At 46.0% G+C, this 17,329-nt stretch overlaps 2 long non-coding RNA genes across 3 annotated transcripts; one reads left to right on the top strand and one right to left on the bottom strand.

The window, feature by feature from the left end:
• Positions 1-1,562: 1,562 nt before the first annotated feature.
• LOC135294892 (uncharacterized) lies at positions 1,563-7,464 on the bottom strand. Of its 2 annotated transcripts, none has more exons than XR_010356876.1 (3): positions 7,289-7,464; positions 3,670-3,752; positions 1,563-1,678 (listed from the first exon to the last, which is right to left on the bottom strand). It is a non-coding gene; the product is annotated as an uncharacterized LOC135294892 (long non-coding RNA). The 2 variants fall into 2 exon arrangements; XR_010356875.1 differs by having other exon boundaries at positions 3,670-3,755; positions 7,289-7,330.
• LOC135294891 (uncharacterized) lies at positions 7,456-9,710 on the top strand. The gene is made up of 3 exons (XR_010356874.1): positions 7,456-7,652; positions 8,452-8,525; positions 9,567-9,710. It is a non-coding gene; the product is annotated as an uncharacterized LOC135294891 (long non-coding RNA).
• Positions 9,711-17,329: the final 7,619 nt, after the last annotated feature.

Genomic DNA, 17,329 nt, shown 5'->3' with positions numbered 1-17,329 from the left:
CAGTCTCCTCCAGGCTGAACAGCCCAGCTGACCTCAGCCGCTCCTCCTACAGCTTCCCCTCAAGGCCTGCACCATCTTTGTTGCCTTCCTTTGGACTCTCTCTAATCATTAATGTCTTCCTTGTATTGTGGTGCCCAAAACTGCACACAATATTCTTGTCTTTGTCTCAGGAAAAACTGCATGTCCCTGCCAGGCTGTGGAAACACCCACCACCTTGTCTTTGTCTTGGCGACCACATGAACTGAGCCAAGGCAATTAACACTTCAATATGTAAAGCACCTCCTCTCTTGTATACATACTATGTTGTTAATATTGCTGTTACTGTTCATGCTGTTCATCCTATTGCTGTTTGCTTCCAGTAAATTGTTATCTCAACCCACAGTTTCTGCCTTTGCCCCTCTCTAACTGGAGGGGGCAGGGGAGAGGAGGAACAGCTTATTTGGAGTTTAATTCCCAGCTGGTTTTAAACCACCACATTACGTAAAAGAAGAAAATCCACCCATAGGATTATACATAGTTTTGAAACAGTTTTCCCCTTTTACAGTGTGACCTGTTCCCTCACTTTGAGGAACTGGAGTTTTTCACCTGGAAGCGCTGTTGGCTCTTCAAAGGGAAGCAAGTACCTCAGCTGGCTCCTAAGACCTTGTCAAGGGGGAAGGTCAGAGCAGGGAGGGCTGAGAGGCCTGCAGCCAATGCGGAATACAATCACAGAATATAACTCCCAAGATGGGACACTAAATACCTTTTAGCATCATCACATCTGACAATATAATAACTTTGCCTAACAGCTAAAAACCATTTCCAACTAAGATAATTTGTTATCTGCAGCAATAGCATTATCCCAATACCCACAGGGTCACTCAGCTGCCTTGTAGAAAACATTGCATTCCCATAATGCATTTTCTGCTCCACACCTTCATCTCAGTTACAGATGAAACAAAAAATAAGAATTACAACAAGCAGAAGAAGCTGCAGTCTGTGAGTGTCAGTTTTTCCAAGCATAACTGAACCACGAGAGGCACTCTGCTGATGAATACAAACCCCCAAATACTTAAAATACTCTAATATTGTGTTAGCCAGAGCAAAATATCTTATTGTCTATCCAACCAGCAAATTTTCTTAATTTCAAAGTTATAATAATTCAGAGAGAAGGGGGTCATATTTTCCATTCCATGGGACGTTCCCACCTTCCTTGGCAGACACCTGTCTTTCAAGCCAAGACATAACAATAGCTTAAAATGATAATATTAATGTAATCTACTTTGCATTTTTCTGCATGAATTTCTTGTAAAAGCAGGTAATATTTTTACATGGCTCCTTCAGGCTCACAATCGAACACAAGAACTTCAAAACACATTTATTTTGTTGGCTTTGTTTGGTTTTGCTAGGCAAGAGTTGAAAGCTTGCCTCACCTACTACCACATGCCATTGAAAATGCACCCAAGGGTACCCTGATGCACCTCCTTCCCTCCTAAAAAAACACAATACTCACTGGGGTCATTCAAAAGTTGTGAAGAGAGCCACAAGCAACATCCCCCTCATTTGATGTCTCCCCTTCTCATCCCTCAGAGCCAACCTCTCCAGCTGAGCTCCTCCATAGTCAACAAGGAAGAAAAGAGCCATCCACAAGGCTGAGTCGTCTTGCCTCTTGTATTTCTCCATGCAGGAGGGTCTGCACCTGGAAATGTTTGGAGTCACCAGGCTGGACACCTCCGTCCTTAAGGCAGATCAGTCCTGTTCAGCTCATAACAGCAGGGAAATATTTCCAGGGATGTTTCTAAATTTAAGAGCGATGGAAATCTGGGCTGGAAATGTCATGACATCTGCACTACAGGGATACACATTTTGACTTATTGGGGTTTTAAAATATAAAAAAATAAAGCTGCAGGTTGTGAAGTCAGCATACCTGCAAGCAGAGCCCTCGTTACTCAGCTTCTCCACTGGGATGTGCCATAGCAAAGCTCCCAGAGTATGGAGAAGGAATTAATCATTGTCTTGGTGGTTTAACACCATTTACACCAACAGTGCAGCACATGGTGACACAGAGATCTGCCTTTAACCCTGTGCCATCTGCACATATTCTTCTGCTTTTGACTGCCTCCCTCCACTCCCAGGGAGTTATGTGACCTTTGCTGTGCATTTACCACACCATGAGAGTCTGAAAATAGTTGAGAAGGGAGAGGAAGGATTTTTCTTTTACAGAGAAGGAAAGCCTTATTATTTGAACCCCAGAGAGCCCAGGAACAACTGGGAAGCCATTCCCAAACCAGGCTTTACTGCAGCTTCCTGGCTTAGTGGCTTTCTTCCTCACTTCTTCCTCGGAAATCTGTGCAATGCCTGGGGATAGCTGAGCATCTTACAGGGTCTTTCAGTGTCAGCCCTTCAGTTCAGACCTTCCAGGTCATGAAATCATTGATCTTTCCTGCATACCTCTGATTTGAAATGTCACCTCTCCCATATATGGGGAGGGTGACCTGACTTTTCAGAGCAGGGATGATGCTGTGTCTGAGATGAGACAGCTCCTCTTCGACCTGACCTGATCAACAGAGCACTCCCCTCCTCCCCCTTGCTGCTGAGACCATTCTTCTTGGTCCCCAGGCTAGTTCCTATCTACATTTGGCTGTTACACTTTTCAAATTATCTAGTTTCTATTATGAGGATGTTGAAAGTTAATTTTTTTTATTTTTTTGTTTTTCTTTCTCTCAGGGAATTTTTCTCCCATTTGTTGCCTAAGAGATTATGAATGACAATACTTCAAAAAGATGTAGAAAGGATGGGGAGGAGGAGGGAAGGGGTGCAGTTGCTGCAGTCTCTTAGCTGGGGAGTGAGGTCCTGGGCTGGGGGGTTTCTCCTGGACAGTGCAGAGATACCACAAGAGCTTGGGGGGCGAGGGGAGGGACACTAACCAAGACTTGGCTGGGGCTCAAGGGACTGGGCTCATCTCTCTCTCTGGGATTGGAGGGGAGATGGCTGTGGTTTGGACTGCCGCTGCAGAGGATTCACTGCTGCTGTGGAGTTTTTTGTCCTTCACTGCTTCTCCTTACTCTGCTCACAAGAGTGGTCCTTGAACTGGGACCTTCCAACATCCAGCTTCACTGGGAGGGACCCTTTCCACCTTGGGTGCCTCAGGGGAAACCCAGGACCACCTACCCCCTCCCTCTCTCCAGAGGAAGCACCTCCTGGGTGCTTGCAGGAGCCTGGTTGCTTCTGCCATCACCAGGATGTCACACGAGATGCAAAACAGAGAAAATTTAAAAAAAAAACCAAAACCCCCCTCTCCCTGCTCCACCTTCGCTCTCCTCCCAGCATTGCCCAAGTTTGTTTGCTTGCCTTTTCTCATATATATATATATATTCTAGTAAAGAACTGTTATTTCTTTTCCCATATCTTTGCCTGAAAGCCCCATAATTTCAAAGTTATAATAATTTGAAGAGAAGGAGGTAATATTTTCCATTCCAGGAAGGTTCCCACCTTCCTTGGCAGACACCTGTCTTTTAAATCAAGACAGAGAGTATACAGAAACCTGTCAACTTTACTCCATCCACTTCAGACATCTCTGTGTGCAATTCCTCCTTGAATAATCCTTACTTTCTGACTCTTACCAACACAAAAAACACCCAAAAAGGAACAAAACTACCACAGGTTTAAAAAAAGGTCTCCTCTCTGTACCTGGTTAATAGAGACATTGTTCACAAGGACAGAAGTCAGTGAAGACAGGTGGGGTCTCTTTTGAATCCATGTAGCTTGTCATGCTTCTGGCAAAGAAGGAAAAGGAAAAAGGGGGGGAATTTCCCATGACACAAATATGAAAGGTAATGAAATTGATTTGGGAAGAGCTGCTGTGATCCTGTACTGTAGAGCAGTTGTGTGCCAGCTTTGATTTACACAGGGCATGCACTAACTAATTGGAAATTAGGTGTTAATGCTTGGGAAAAGGCATGAAGACAACCGTGTGAGCTCTCTGAAAACATCTATATATTATCTGCCCCTGAAATGGAGCAGGGCTATCACCAGCACTGGGAAGCAAACAGCCAGAGCAAAAGCTCTTCATTTAATGCATCTTGGTAATAAAGATCAACAACTGCTCTCTCTGTCTCTTTTTAGTATTCACCTTATAGTGAATCTAAATTCTATGGCAAATCTAAATTCTACTCCCACAGTTTGCTTAAATAACATACCAAAAACAAATGTTTTAGCAATACCAAAATGCATATCTCTGCTGCTTCTTTTCTGTTAAGAAACTCAGTTTCCATGTTTTCAAAGGAAATTAGTTTGCTCTGCCATAATTTGATATTGGATATGTCTGATGTGGTTGTTTTCAGAAACACCTCAGTTTAAAGAATAGTATATTTGCTTTGATTTTTATGAATGCTTTAGAAGTTTGTGAGAACTTGTCATTGCTGTTCCTGCTTTCAACAGAGCTGAGATAAAATGTTATTTTTGTACCTTTGAGTGTGGAATATTTATAGCAACAGCCTGGCCTATGCCAGTGCACTGTGATTGCATTAGGTGAACAAAATAAGGAGTGACATTCAGAGATGCTGCCTCCTGATAACAGTGTGAAACATTCAGATAAAAAAAATATTTATCAGCACTCACACAGAAGAAGAAAGAAGAAGAAGAAGAAGAAGAAGATGAAGATGAAGATGAAGAAGAAGAAGAAGAAGAAGAAGAAGAAGAAGAAGCTATTTGTCCAAGAGATAGCTGAGTCCCCATACTTAAAATGACTTTTAGCAATAGCCATGCAAAAGCCAAAGCATTTAGGAAGTTGTCTTTCTGAGAGATAGCAAACCCTCCTCCTCTTTTCTACCACCAAAGCACCTAGGAACTATTCAAGGGGAATGCTAACATGTCTTCCTCATTTCCATCTCCCAGCTGGTGCCAAAGAAGCCACCCACAATTGTGTAGGGTCAGCTTCTTATCGTCCTCGTTGCTTGACCAAATCTGCAGGTCAGGAATGCCACCTGGACAGTCTTAGTGTACACTCACCTCATCAGAGAGGGAACAGTGCTGCCACTGAACAGCACAATGCTGGGAGGAAAAGAATGCATCCAGCTCCAGGGCCCCCAACATCAAAAGGACATGGAGCTGCTGGAGTGAGTCCAGAGGAGGCCAGAGACATGGTCTGAGGGCTGGAGCCTCTCTGCTCTGGAGCAGGCAAGAAGAGCTGGGGGTGTTCAGCCTGGAGAAGGCTCCAGGGAGACCTTAGAGCCCCTGCCAGTGCTGTAAGTAATTAACATGCTGGATGTACAAACTGTAGAAGTCAATCAGCTCTACTCAGCCCAGGCCTGCCACACTTGAGAGCAGATTTTAGCCATGGAGCTGCAGATAAATGTGCAAAGGACACAAACAAGAAATACTTGGCTCCACTCAATTCTCCCTTTGACGCAGTTTTTGTGGTGTCAAATGTAATGATTTAAAAATGGTCTAAGCACATGCAAGAGCCTGCAGCAGTGAGCTGATTTAGCATGGAAAGTGCCAGGTAGTCCTGCCAAGAAAACTCCATCTACAACTGTGCTCTGTCTCTGGATTTCTCTGTTTTCATGCTGATTACCCATTATATTCATTAATCCTTCTCTAATGCATAATTGCTCTGTGTTCTTGTACTTAAGGGAAATTCTGGATTACTTTGAGTAACACCACTTTGGGCTTTTGCAATGTGGTGTAAGCTTTAAAGCTCCTGAACCTACGTCAATAACTGCAAAGTCATTTGTTTATTTCTAGAAGGTTTCTGATCTCCAGATCCTGCCTGTGCCCACCAGACACTATCCTAATGTAGCCCCATCCCCTTTCATTTTAAAGCTAATATCTGCAACAAAACCATGATGCTACATCGCTTCATGTTCATAAAAAAAACTCCTGAACACAGAGTTTTAATGACGTGGTAATAAAAATCACCATTCTGCACCACTGGCTGGTTATCCAGACCATTGCCCTGGGAAAAGGAGGAATGGTCTGTGCCAGACTGAAGTCACTTCACCAGGAACCAATGTGTTCCTCAATGCTATAACACCCACTTCAATAGTTCAATTGCTCCAAATCTGACTGAAGTAAGTGTAAAGATAATTTTGACACTACACCTTTAAAACACTTGCTTAGGAATACACATTATTGTTCCTAATTGCTTCCTGGTAGCTAATTGTGACTGATTTCTGTCTTCACCTCCCTCTTGCTCTGAGTCCTCCAAAGCACCACATGACTTTCCATCTTCTGCTGTTTCTGGGTAAATGCACCAATAAGGTGCTGGTGCATCAGCCACAAAGTACTCAAAAATGACTGACACAGCTCAAATTACTGGAGAGCATGAAAATAAATGGCATGCCCAGCTCTTTCAGCTTAAGCAAGAAGCTGTTTCTTGCATGAACAAAGCAGGGATAATCATGGAGCCCAGGGTCGCTGCACACCCCATGGGCTGCCAGGGATGCCAGCTCTCACTGTCTTCATAAAATCACAGAATAACAGAAGGGTTTGCGTTGGAAGGGAGCTCAAAGATTATCCAGTTCCATTCCCCCTGCCACAGGTAGGGACGCTTCCCACTAGACCGGGTTGCTCCAAGCCTCAACCAACCTGGCCTTGAACACTTCCAGGTATGGGGCAGTCACAGCATCTCTGGGCACCCTGTGCCAAAACCTCACCATCCTCACAGGGGAGAATTTCTGCCCAATATCCCATCTAACCTCTGGCAGTGTGAAGCCATTCCCCCTTGTCCTGTCTCTCCTGGCCCTTGCCCAAAGTCCCTCTCCAGCTCTCTTGCAGCCTCTTTAGGCTCTGGCAGGGGCTCTAAGGTCTCCCTGGAGCCTTCTCCTCTCCAGGCTGAACACCCCCAGCTCTTCTTGCCTGGTTCCAGAGCAGAGGGGCTCCAGCCCTCTGGAGGGACCATCTCTCCAGCCTCTGCACTCACCCCAGCAGCTCCATGTCCTTCTCGTGTTGGGGCCCTGGAGCTGGAGGCAGCTCTGCAAGCTGGGGTCTTCCAGGTGTGCAAGTGCATGAAGCTGCAGACCGTGGTCAGCACACCAAGACAAGGACTGGGGCAGGGCAGGTGTAGTGTGCTCCCCGCCTGGCCTGGACCCTACATGTGGGGCCAGAGACCTGGCAAAGGGAAAGCCTGTTGCACTGCCTGGAGGGCCAACCCCTGAGCTACAACCCTTGTGCTTAGGGAGAGCAAGAAGATTGCCCCCAGAGCCTTTGCAACTGTATGTTGATTTCTTCTACCCCTCTGTTCTGCCTCTGTGCCCTCATCCCATTTCCTCTAGTGTTCTGTCCCTGTATAAACCCCTGCTTTCCCTACCTGGGCGGCTCTTTTCTCCCTGGATCCCTTCCAGGAAGAAGCTCAATAAGGCTCTCCTTAGAACCTCACACAAAGACCCTGTCTCCTCTTCTGCATTGCCTGGGTCACAGAAGAACTGAAATCACCCGGCATGGGCGCAGACGTGCCTGTGCCCCCAGCGTGTCTTTTCCAGACCCTTCTTCAGGAAGGTTGCAGCACTCTGAACACCTCCCGCCACAGCACTACACACAGCACCTGGGCTGCCAGGTGCCAGAATGCTGTCAGTCACGTTAATTGTGACCCTGTCCAGTTCCAGCTCAAAGAGTCCTTCGTATTAATTGCTCAGCTCACACACCGGCTCTGGGGAGATAAGCGTGAAGCAAGAGTATTCTCATCTGCTTCTTCTACTAGTTTTTACATGTATATGCTGATAAGTCTTTTGTCCCAGTAATATCTTATGTAGGGGAAAAAATGTAACAGTTTAATCAGTCCATGTACTAATCAGCACATATTTGTCATGCAAATTGTTACAAGAATTCACTTTTCCCTTTCAGAGTCCTCTCTTGTATTTTTCCACTCATGAACACACACAGAGGGCACAGCTCATTTCTGATTTTGATACAGCTGTCTGTAATGGAGTAATTTCCATCTCATTTTTAGCTTTATTCATTTTCATATATACAAGCCACTGGGGTTGTTTGTTTGTTTGTTTTTAGGATATAATAATTTATATATGTGGTTCACAACTTGAGATTTCAATTAAACCTTTTTGATAGGATGAGGCCAGGTTGGACAGGGTTTGCAGCAATCTAGTGGTCCCTGCCCATGGCAGCAGGGGTAGAATTAGATGCTCTTTCAAGACCCTTCTAACCTTAATCCTTCTGTGTTCAATCACTTATCTCACTCACTTGCTTTTTAGGACCTAGCAGATTGTTTCTGGTTTGGGATGGGGATTTTTCTGTTCCTTTATCCTTCATTTTGGGGGAAGGAAACTTTCTGCATAGTGAAACAACTCAGATTTTATTGAACATTGATTTTTTTCAAGTTCAATGTATAATTTTGTCAAATCTTCTGAAATAACTTTTGAATAATTCTATTTTATTTAATAGCAAAATCATTTTTGAAAGAATTTTGAGTAATTATATTTTACTGAATACCCTATAAGGACACCCTTCTCTTTTAAGTAGAGTGAAGGCCTGTGATATCCCTTAACATCCCTGCTGGCAGGATGCATTGCTGCTGCTTGCACACTTGGCCTGTGAGTATCTGCCTGGCTACTCCCAGAGGAGAAGTGGATGATGGTTGGGTTTTGCCTCATGAAAGGATCTCCTTGTTACCCAAACCCCTTATTTACAGCTGTATTTTAGGTGAGGCTTAACACTATTAAGGCAAAGTTGTTCTGCATTTCTTTAATGTTCAAATATTCCTGCTGCTAATTTTTTTTCCATTAGAAGGGAAAAGAAAAAGTTTGTGCTCTTCTTTTGAGACAACTAACCAAAGCTGAAGTTTATTTGTTGTACATTAAAATAAATTTGAGGTATAGTCCCAGGAATAGGACTAACTTCCCTTTAACCCACACAGAAGACCAAGTTGCTGACAAGCCAGTGACCTACTTAAGGATGACTTTCCTGCTTGTATACGGCAGGGAAAAGATTTCTAAGGAAAACAAAGATGCTGAGTTCCACCAAAAGGGAAGGAGTTGATCAGTAGTGGTTTCAGTAGAGTTCTCCTTTCAGGAGACGTGGATTTCACAGCACCAAATGCAACATTCATTCCAAAAATAACTAATTTGCATGGCAAAAAGCTGAAAAACTCTTTCCTTCACTCTCCTGAGGAACAGAGGAGATGTATTTGGGTCTCCCAGACCCGAAGTTATTCACTGCACACATTAAATACCTGTTCTTCCAAGGTCTTGTTCACACTGTGATCTGGGCAGGACAATAACAGAGTTTCTGAGTGACACACTGGTGTTGCATTTCTGTACCAAGTTCAGAATACTCGTGCAGGGTCAGTCCAAGAGTCCCCCCAGCCCCAGTCCCCCACCAGTCTCAGGCAGGTATCTCGAGAAGAGTATGAATAGAGCAGGAACATAGGGTACTTTCTACTAATACTGACACTACCTTCAATTCAATTTTCAACTCTTAATTACTCAGTTCCTGAGGGAGAAGTGTTTTCTATGCGTTTTGTAACCCCGTTCAGTCTCCTCTTAGGTTTGTCTTGAACCTGGAATATAAGATCATCATTTTGTGCTTCATGGGAGGTTAGGGGTTGTTTTTTCCTGTTGTTTTCTCTCTCTTAGGGAAGTTTCTCCCATTTTGTTGCTAAGAGGCAATAAGGACTGAGAGACAGAAGAAGCTGCCCCGGGAGCAGGGCGGCTGGCTACTCCCGGTCTGAGGGTTTCCCTGGAGCACAGATACCTCGAGAACTGGGCTGGGGAAAGGGGACTGGGGCAGCTGCTGGCTCTTCGTGCTCTCCCAGCTGGAGAGAAGGACGGTCGAGCTGCGGTTTGGGGAAAGGGGGTGGGCAGGACTCGCTGCCACCGCCGGAGCTCAGCCCAGCCCAGTTTGTCACTGCCCTGGGCTAGCGTTTGCTCCCAAGGGTGGCCATTGCACTGCCACCTTACCAACACCCTACCTCACCAAAAAAAGCCTTTCCACCACCTGCTATGGTGCCTCAGGGGAAAACCTTTTCCTATCTCTTTGCCTGAAAGCCCCTTAATGTTAGTTATAATAATTCAGAGGGAAGGGTGTCATAGTCTCCATTTCAAGGGAGGTTCCCACCTCCCCTGGCAGATGCCTGTCTTTCAAATCAAGAAATGCTTTCTCCAAACATTTTTTGTTTGGAGAAAGAAAAGTCTTGAATAAAATCAAATAATTAAATGAATGACTGAAGAGACTCAGCCCACTGTTTCGCACTACTTTTACGCAGTCAATGTCCTTTCATAGCATCTGTCATGGAATCATTTTATTAATATAAATCTGCCGCTTTCTGCAGATTTGTAGGAACAGGATCTATATCGGGTCAGCTCTTATGAACAACTGTAGTGAAAAAAAAGCTCGATGGCAAAGGGCTAAGTCAAAAACACCTAATTATCCTTTGACTAGCAGAGTGGACGAAGTGTAAATTTGTCTCTCAAAAGCAGTCTCAGAAGTCAAGCACCATTCCTGGATCAGCAGTACAGGGATTATCTTGGTTTGCATCCATGGCTGTCCTCACAGATCCTGCTCTGGCTACCCTCACCTCTTCATAGCAATGTTTGTTGCTTACTCGTACCATTTTCCTTCCTTGTTCCCTCAAATACTGTGAAAACCAACTTTCACAACATAGCATTTCATCTTTCCTTGTGTCCATAATTGCTACTGAATTTAAATTAGGTGGAGTCAGAGTGATCTTATTAAAAATGCACGCTCAGGTCTGTCACTGTTTTCATTACAAATGTGATGGAAATGGCACATTTTGTACAACACAAGCTGCACTTAGTCTTATATAAACCCTACTTTTCAGACATTAACATTGGCAAGACTTTTTCACAGGTGGATTTTTTTTCTGACATCACTTCCAAGGTACCTGTCCCCTCCCAGACAAGTATCAAGTAGGTGTGGTGTGGGTGTTAGTGTGAATGCTACAGCAGAATAGTGGGAAGATTGGCAACCATCTGTCCTTTATTATTGCTGAGGGCCAATAAGAAAAGTTACTGGTAGTCTGTCGAGCTGTAATTGGAAGAATCTGAGGTCAGCTTTCCTTCTGCTTGGTCAACAAACGTTCTGTTCTTGGCATCAGCGTTCTCAAAGTCACTGGAGTAATGCTGGCTTTTTGCTCTCTCCCAGAGAGAAGGGTTCTAACCCAAACTGACATGCAACAGAGGGAGGCTCACTCCTGCAGCACCTCAAGGCACGCCAGAGGCACGGGCTGAGCGCAGACCCACAAAGCAGCACGACCCAAAATCAGGGCATATGTGAGTGCAACAGCCCTGCAGTGTCCAAGATCAGTGCAGAAGGAGGGGCAAGAGGTGCTGCAGGTGCCAGAGTTGAGATTCCCTGACAGTCCAGCCCATGGTGAGGCAGCTGTGCCCCAGCAGCTCATGGAGGGCAGGGGGGAGCAGAGATCCCCCTGCAGCAGCTGCAGGACTCCATGCCAGTCAAGCTGAGCCTTGACTGAACTCAGGAAGAGTGGAAGAAAAGAGGAATACAGGGAAAGTGTTTTAAGATTTAGGTTTCATTGCTCATTATCCTACTCTGATTTAATTGATAATAAATTAAAGCAATTTCCCCAAATCAAGTCTGTTTTGCCTGAGATGGTAATGACTGAGTGATCTCTCTCTGCCTTTATCTTGATCCATCAGACTTTTGGTAGATTTTGTCTCCCCTGCCCTGCTGGGGAGGGGAGTGACAGAGTGGTTTTATGGACCACACCCTCACTGCACCTCATGAGAAGTTTTTAGCTGTTACAGACCATGAATGAGAAACAAGGAATGCAGGAGCTGAGTAGTCCAGGCTGGACAGGGAAAATAAATGTGCACTGAGGGAGTCATGAGCCTATCTTGCAGGAGAACCTGTAATTTTCAAACAGAAGGTGACAATTTCATTTTGAACATACTTGTGAATGTTGTCATGGCAGAAACAGAACATTTGCAAGATCACGATTGCTTTGCAATTAATAAAGAATACAAAAGTGGTTTTCAGCTTGGAGGTGAAAATGGCTTGAGAAATGCAAAAAAGTACTCATTTTAAGCTGCAAAAAGGCAACTATAAACATAATTCACTTTCTGTGTGCTGTCCTCTCTTCCCTACTGCCTTTGTAGCACTTTCTAACATGACCATGACCTCAGTGATGGATTGGGAATTCCCACTGCCCTCCTCTTGCCAACATAGCAAACACCAACAGATCAGTACAAGCCACACAGCCCACGGCAGCCTGTGACCAAGGCCATCAGACTGTCACCTTTGCACCCAACAGGTTGAACATTACTAGAGTGGCAGCTAAAGCAGAGTAACAAATTTATCTTAGGAGATGGATTTCATCCAGCCTGTCTCTGCTGTGCTATTCCCTAGATGAACAGAGGCCCACCTCAGGATTTATTTTTCACCCTGTATAGCACATGTTTTCTTCTAGGTGTGTGACCAAAAGGACTGTCACTGCAACTCTGCATGTTTTGCATGGGCCCCTCTGGACCCCAAGCTGGAAGAGCTTGAAGGCAGTGCTGACAGTGGACTCCTTTGCAGAGTCAGCACAATTTGGTGGGACCTCTCTGCACATCATGCTGCCTGTCTCAGCTTCATTTTTCCAACCAGTTCCCCAACTACACTTTTGGACCACTTTAGGCTTTATTCAGGTGTCGCTTTGTCCCTTGCTTTTGGCCCTGTCAGGTTAGATAGTGGGAAGGCTACAGGGATCACTTCTGTGAGACCTGTACATCCTCTTCTCTTGCCTTTTGTATCATTCCAGTTGTGCTTTTCTTGCCTATCCTTTCTGACTATCAGGCCACTCTCCCAGCTGCAGATCAATTCAATTAAGCCAGGGGCCAAGCAGCCAGCAAATAGTTCATTAAGATGGTTTATGAGGCGTTGTTCTGAATTCATCAAAACCCTCCTGGGAAAATCCTCCTCCTCTTCTCTTAACATGGATATGCAGCTGAGCTCCAATCCTGAGGACAGGACGTACAGAGATATTTTGCTGCCTTCCTATACATTAGATGTCACTCAGCAGTGCTCCACAAACCCATTACACACAACAGCTGACATCCTTCCACCTCTTCCTCAACCCCCTGCTCATTAATTTGTCTACTGAAAAGAGCTTTTAGACTTTTCTGCTGTTTACTTGCTCAGGCAGGAAGAGGCCCCATGGCACTGCAGAATGTCAACTGTTTTTGGGCTGGTAACAGTTTATACATCAAACCAATCATTCTTCAATTATCAACCCATGGTGACATTTCACCTCTCTGTTCCCTTGGGAGGGAATCCAAGTGGCCTTCCTTTGATTTCCACTCTATCACTCACTGAAAAATGTAAACAAATGTTGAAAAAAAAACTTTAAAGTAGTGGGTGAAGGACAAATTCTCTCTTATCCTCTTACCGTTTTATGCATTTTTTGCAGGTCAAATGGGTTTATAAGCTTAACTGAAAGCATATGGAAACGTGGCTGTAGACTGGGAGAACGTTCAAAATCCCAGACTAGGAAATGAACTGTTTAGGAATACATTTAGAAGAGGTAGCTCAGTGTGCAAGCTGCAGGTGGAGTTCTGCAAGGTGGGAAATGGCAGGAAATGGCCTCAGAAATGAGGTAGAGGCAGGTGAGGAGCCACTGAGAGACACACCAGGATCCAATTACTCCAAAGACCTCAGACTATTGCACATGGGATGGAAAAAACTTTTGCTATTAAAAAAAAAGTCAATGATAAAATGCTTTAAATTTCTCTTGTGGTCATCAGGAAGTAGAATCACAGAATCACAAGATGGTTTGGCTTGGAACACACCTTAAAGATCATCTCATTCCAAACTCCCTGGCATGGGAAGGGACACCTTCCACAGGACCAAGCTGCTCCAAGCCCCGACCAACCTGGCCTTGAACACTTCCAGGGACGGGGCAGCCACAGCTTCTCCAGGCAACCTGTGCCAGGGCCTCCCCACCCTCACAGCCAAGAATTTCTTCCCAATATCCCATTTAACCCTGCTCCCTGGTAATGTGAAGCTGTTACCCCTTATCCTGTCACTACATGACCTTCTAAATAGTCTCTCTCCATCTTTCCTGTAGGCTCCCTCTAGGTACTGAAAGAGGCTCTAAGGTTTCCCTGGAGCCTTCTCATCTCCAGGCTGAACACCCCAAATTCCCTCACAGCAGAGGTCGTCCACCCCTCTAATCATCTCCATGACTGCCTCTGGACTTGTTCCATCAGTCCATGTCCTTCCTGTGCTGGGACCCCAGAGCTGGATGAAGCTCTGCAGGAGAGTCTCACCTGAGTGGTGCAGAGGGGCAGAATTCCCCCCTTCCTTACTGCCCACAGGGCTTTGGATGCAGCCCAGCATACAGAACTTTCTGGGCTCCCAGGGCACACAGCCAGGGCATGTTCAGCCTCTCACCTAAAAGGACACCCAAGTCCTTCTCAGCAGGGCTGCTCTCAAAACCATTCCCCAGCCAGTCTGGATTTGGACTTGGCTCGACCCAGATGCAGCACCTTGCACTTGGTCTTGTTACACCTCATGAGATTCCCGTGAGCCAGTTCTCAGGATGTCCAGGCCCCTCTGACTGACATCCCCTCCTTCACACGGGTCACCTGCACCACTCAGCTCGGTGTCACCTGCAGACTGGCCAAGGGTCCACCTGATCCCTTTGTCTGTGTCATTAATGAAGATAGGAAATAACACTGCTCCCAACACAGGCCCCTGAGGGACACCACTGGCCACTGATGTCCATCAGGACTGAGCCACTGATCACCACCCTCTGGATGTGGCCATGCAACCAATTCCTTATCCATCTCACAGCCCTGTTGTATCTGCAGAGAATTCTGGCACTTAATGCACTGCAATTAAGGGATAAAATTACTCTACTTGTGTAGCAGACACTGTACATTACGTACTGTTCTAGCAAAAGGGTAACACTATGTCTCCCCAAACCTCAGATGTGCCACAGCAAGGTGAAATATTTAGGCTTTATTTTGGGGAAGGAGCAACAAATGATAAATCCAGAAAGAAGAGAGGCAATAATTGAGCTCCCATGTCTGGTCACAAAAAGCAGGTACGAGGTTTTCTCAGAGGCATGGTGTTTTGTTGACTGCGGATTCCAAGGCTGAGGGAATTGAAGTTTCTAACTAAAGCAACCAAGAATGGAGAGGCAGAGAAGGGCTGGCCACACCTGGACCCAGGTGCAGTGGGAGTACCAGACTGCATTAAGATGGCGTCAGCATGTCCCAGATTGCAAGGCAATGTGTATTCTATTTGCCATCTGTTAGAGGTGTGGCAGTTATCTACTGTTAATTGGGCAGTTTTCTTTATCTCTTCCACAACCAATCCTCCCTCTGGGAAATACCTTCTGTTAATGGGCCATTGAGTGTCACTGCATGCCTGATAAAATTACAGCATCCCACTGTGAAATGCTCCGCCCAGAGGGAGGAGCCAAGCATTCCTACCTGGATATAATCTGAGATTTTGGGACACCAGCACAGCTTCCCCACTAGTTCTGACTCTGTCAGTGTTATTTTGATTTACTGAATTGTTTATTTTAATTTTCTTCCCTAATAAAGAACTGTTATTCCTGCTCCCATATCTTTGCCTGAGAGCCCCCCTTAATTTCAAATTTACAACAATTCAGAGGGAGGGGGTTTACATTTTCCATTTCAGGGGAGATTTCTGCCTTTCTTAGCACACACCTGTCTTTCCAAACCAAGACACAGCAGCAGCAACTCTAACGCCAGAACAAGCATAAGATGATTTAAGAAGATGCATCACCCTACATCCAGCGAGCCTATTACCTCTGCCTGATGATGGAGAACATTCCAGTGCGAGCAAGCGATGCGCATTTCAAATATCCCACAGACTGATTTAACTATGTTCCCTCACATTACCCAGATACAGATCTGTTTGCAGATGGCTCATTCTGTTCCCTGCAAGGACATCTCATTCCAACCCCTCTGCCATGGGAAGGGGCACCTTCCACTAGACCAGGTTGCTCCAAGCTGCTTTCAGGGATGGGGCAGCCACAGCTTCTCTGGGCAATCTGTGCCTTTTTCCCTGCTCTTTCTGAATATATCTCTCTCCAATTTAGATCTCTTTATCCTGTGTGGTAGTCTTCAGAACAGATACAATCATGCTTTCCCCTTAACACAGTGATCCATGGGATCTCAACCAAGAGACAGGATTTAACTCACTTCATATTTCTATTTCCTTGTAATTTTACATATTTATGTCAGAGAACACGTGACTCATCTGCATTCAGCTGAAGGTACCTAATGCTTGTTTTTTGAAAGATGCCATTGCCACACAGTCACAGTGCTATCAAATGGTTTGGGTTGAAAAGGGCCTTAAAGTTTATCTTGTTCCAAACCCCTGCTATGGAAGGGGCAAGGAATTTCAAACATGAAGTACTGAAGATTCTACTGGATGAAAAGCTGGATATGATCTGCCAAATGAGAGATGTGACTCTACCTGTGTTTCTGACTGTGGCTGCTGACAGAGAACATCCTGCAGTTGTTTGATTATAGACTTGTGTCATGTCTGCAAAAGAAAACAGACCAAAAGGAAGAGGAACAAAAAGGAGAGAGGCTTGGCAAGAGCCTGGAGCAACAGAACAAGGGGGAAAGCAGGTTTTATGTTTAGGAGTAACACATCCAGCTCTGGGACCCCAAACATGAGGACATGCAGCTGGTGTGGCAAATATCCAGGAAAGCCATGGAGATGCTTCAAGGGCTGAAGCCCCTCTGCTCTGGAGACAGACCGAGGGAGCTTGGGTGTTCAGCCTGGAGAAGACTCTGGGGAGAAGAGCAGGAGCCCCTTCCCCTGCCTAACTGGGCTCCAAGAGTGATGGAGAGAGACTTTGGGCAAGGGCCTGAAAGGAGAGGACAAGGGGAATGGCTTCCCACTGACAGAGGACAGGGTTAGATGGGATATTGCGCAGAAATTCTTGGCTGTGAGGGTGGTGAGGCCCTGGCACAGGCTGCCCAGAGAAGCTGCGGGCAACACAGCTTCTTATGACCCTAGAAGTGTTCAAGGCCAGGCTGGACAGGGCTTGGAGCAACCTGGCCTAGTGGAAGATGTCCCTTCCCACGGCAGGGAATGGAGCCGGGTGCGGTGCCGGCCGTGGCGGGAATGGAGCCGGGCGCGGTGCCGGTATAGGGGGAATGGAGCCGGGTGCGGTGCCGGCCATGAGGGGAATGGAGCCGGGTGTGGTGCCGGCCATGGCGGGAATGGAGCCGGGTGCGGTGCCGGTATAGGGGGAATGGAGCCGGGTGCGGTGCCGGCCGTGGCGGGAATGGAGCCGGGTGCGGTGCCGGCCGTGGCAGCCCGCTCCGCCTCCCGGCCCGGCCGCGCTGCCGCACGCTGTCCCTGCCCCTCAGCCTCTGTGAGGTCACTG

This window comes from Passer domesticus, chromosome 2 (assembly GCF_036417665.1).
Source record: "Passer domesticus isolate bPasDom1 chromosome 2, bPasDom1.hap1, whole genome shotgun sequence".
In the NCBI taxonomy this organism is placed as follows: domain Eukaryota; kingdom Metazoa; phylum Chordata; class Aves; order Passeriformes; family Passeridae; genus Passer; species Passer domesticus.
The sequence above is the reverse complement of the archived record's forward strand: the minus strand, read 5'-3'. Positions and strand labels throughout refer to the sequence as shown.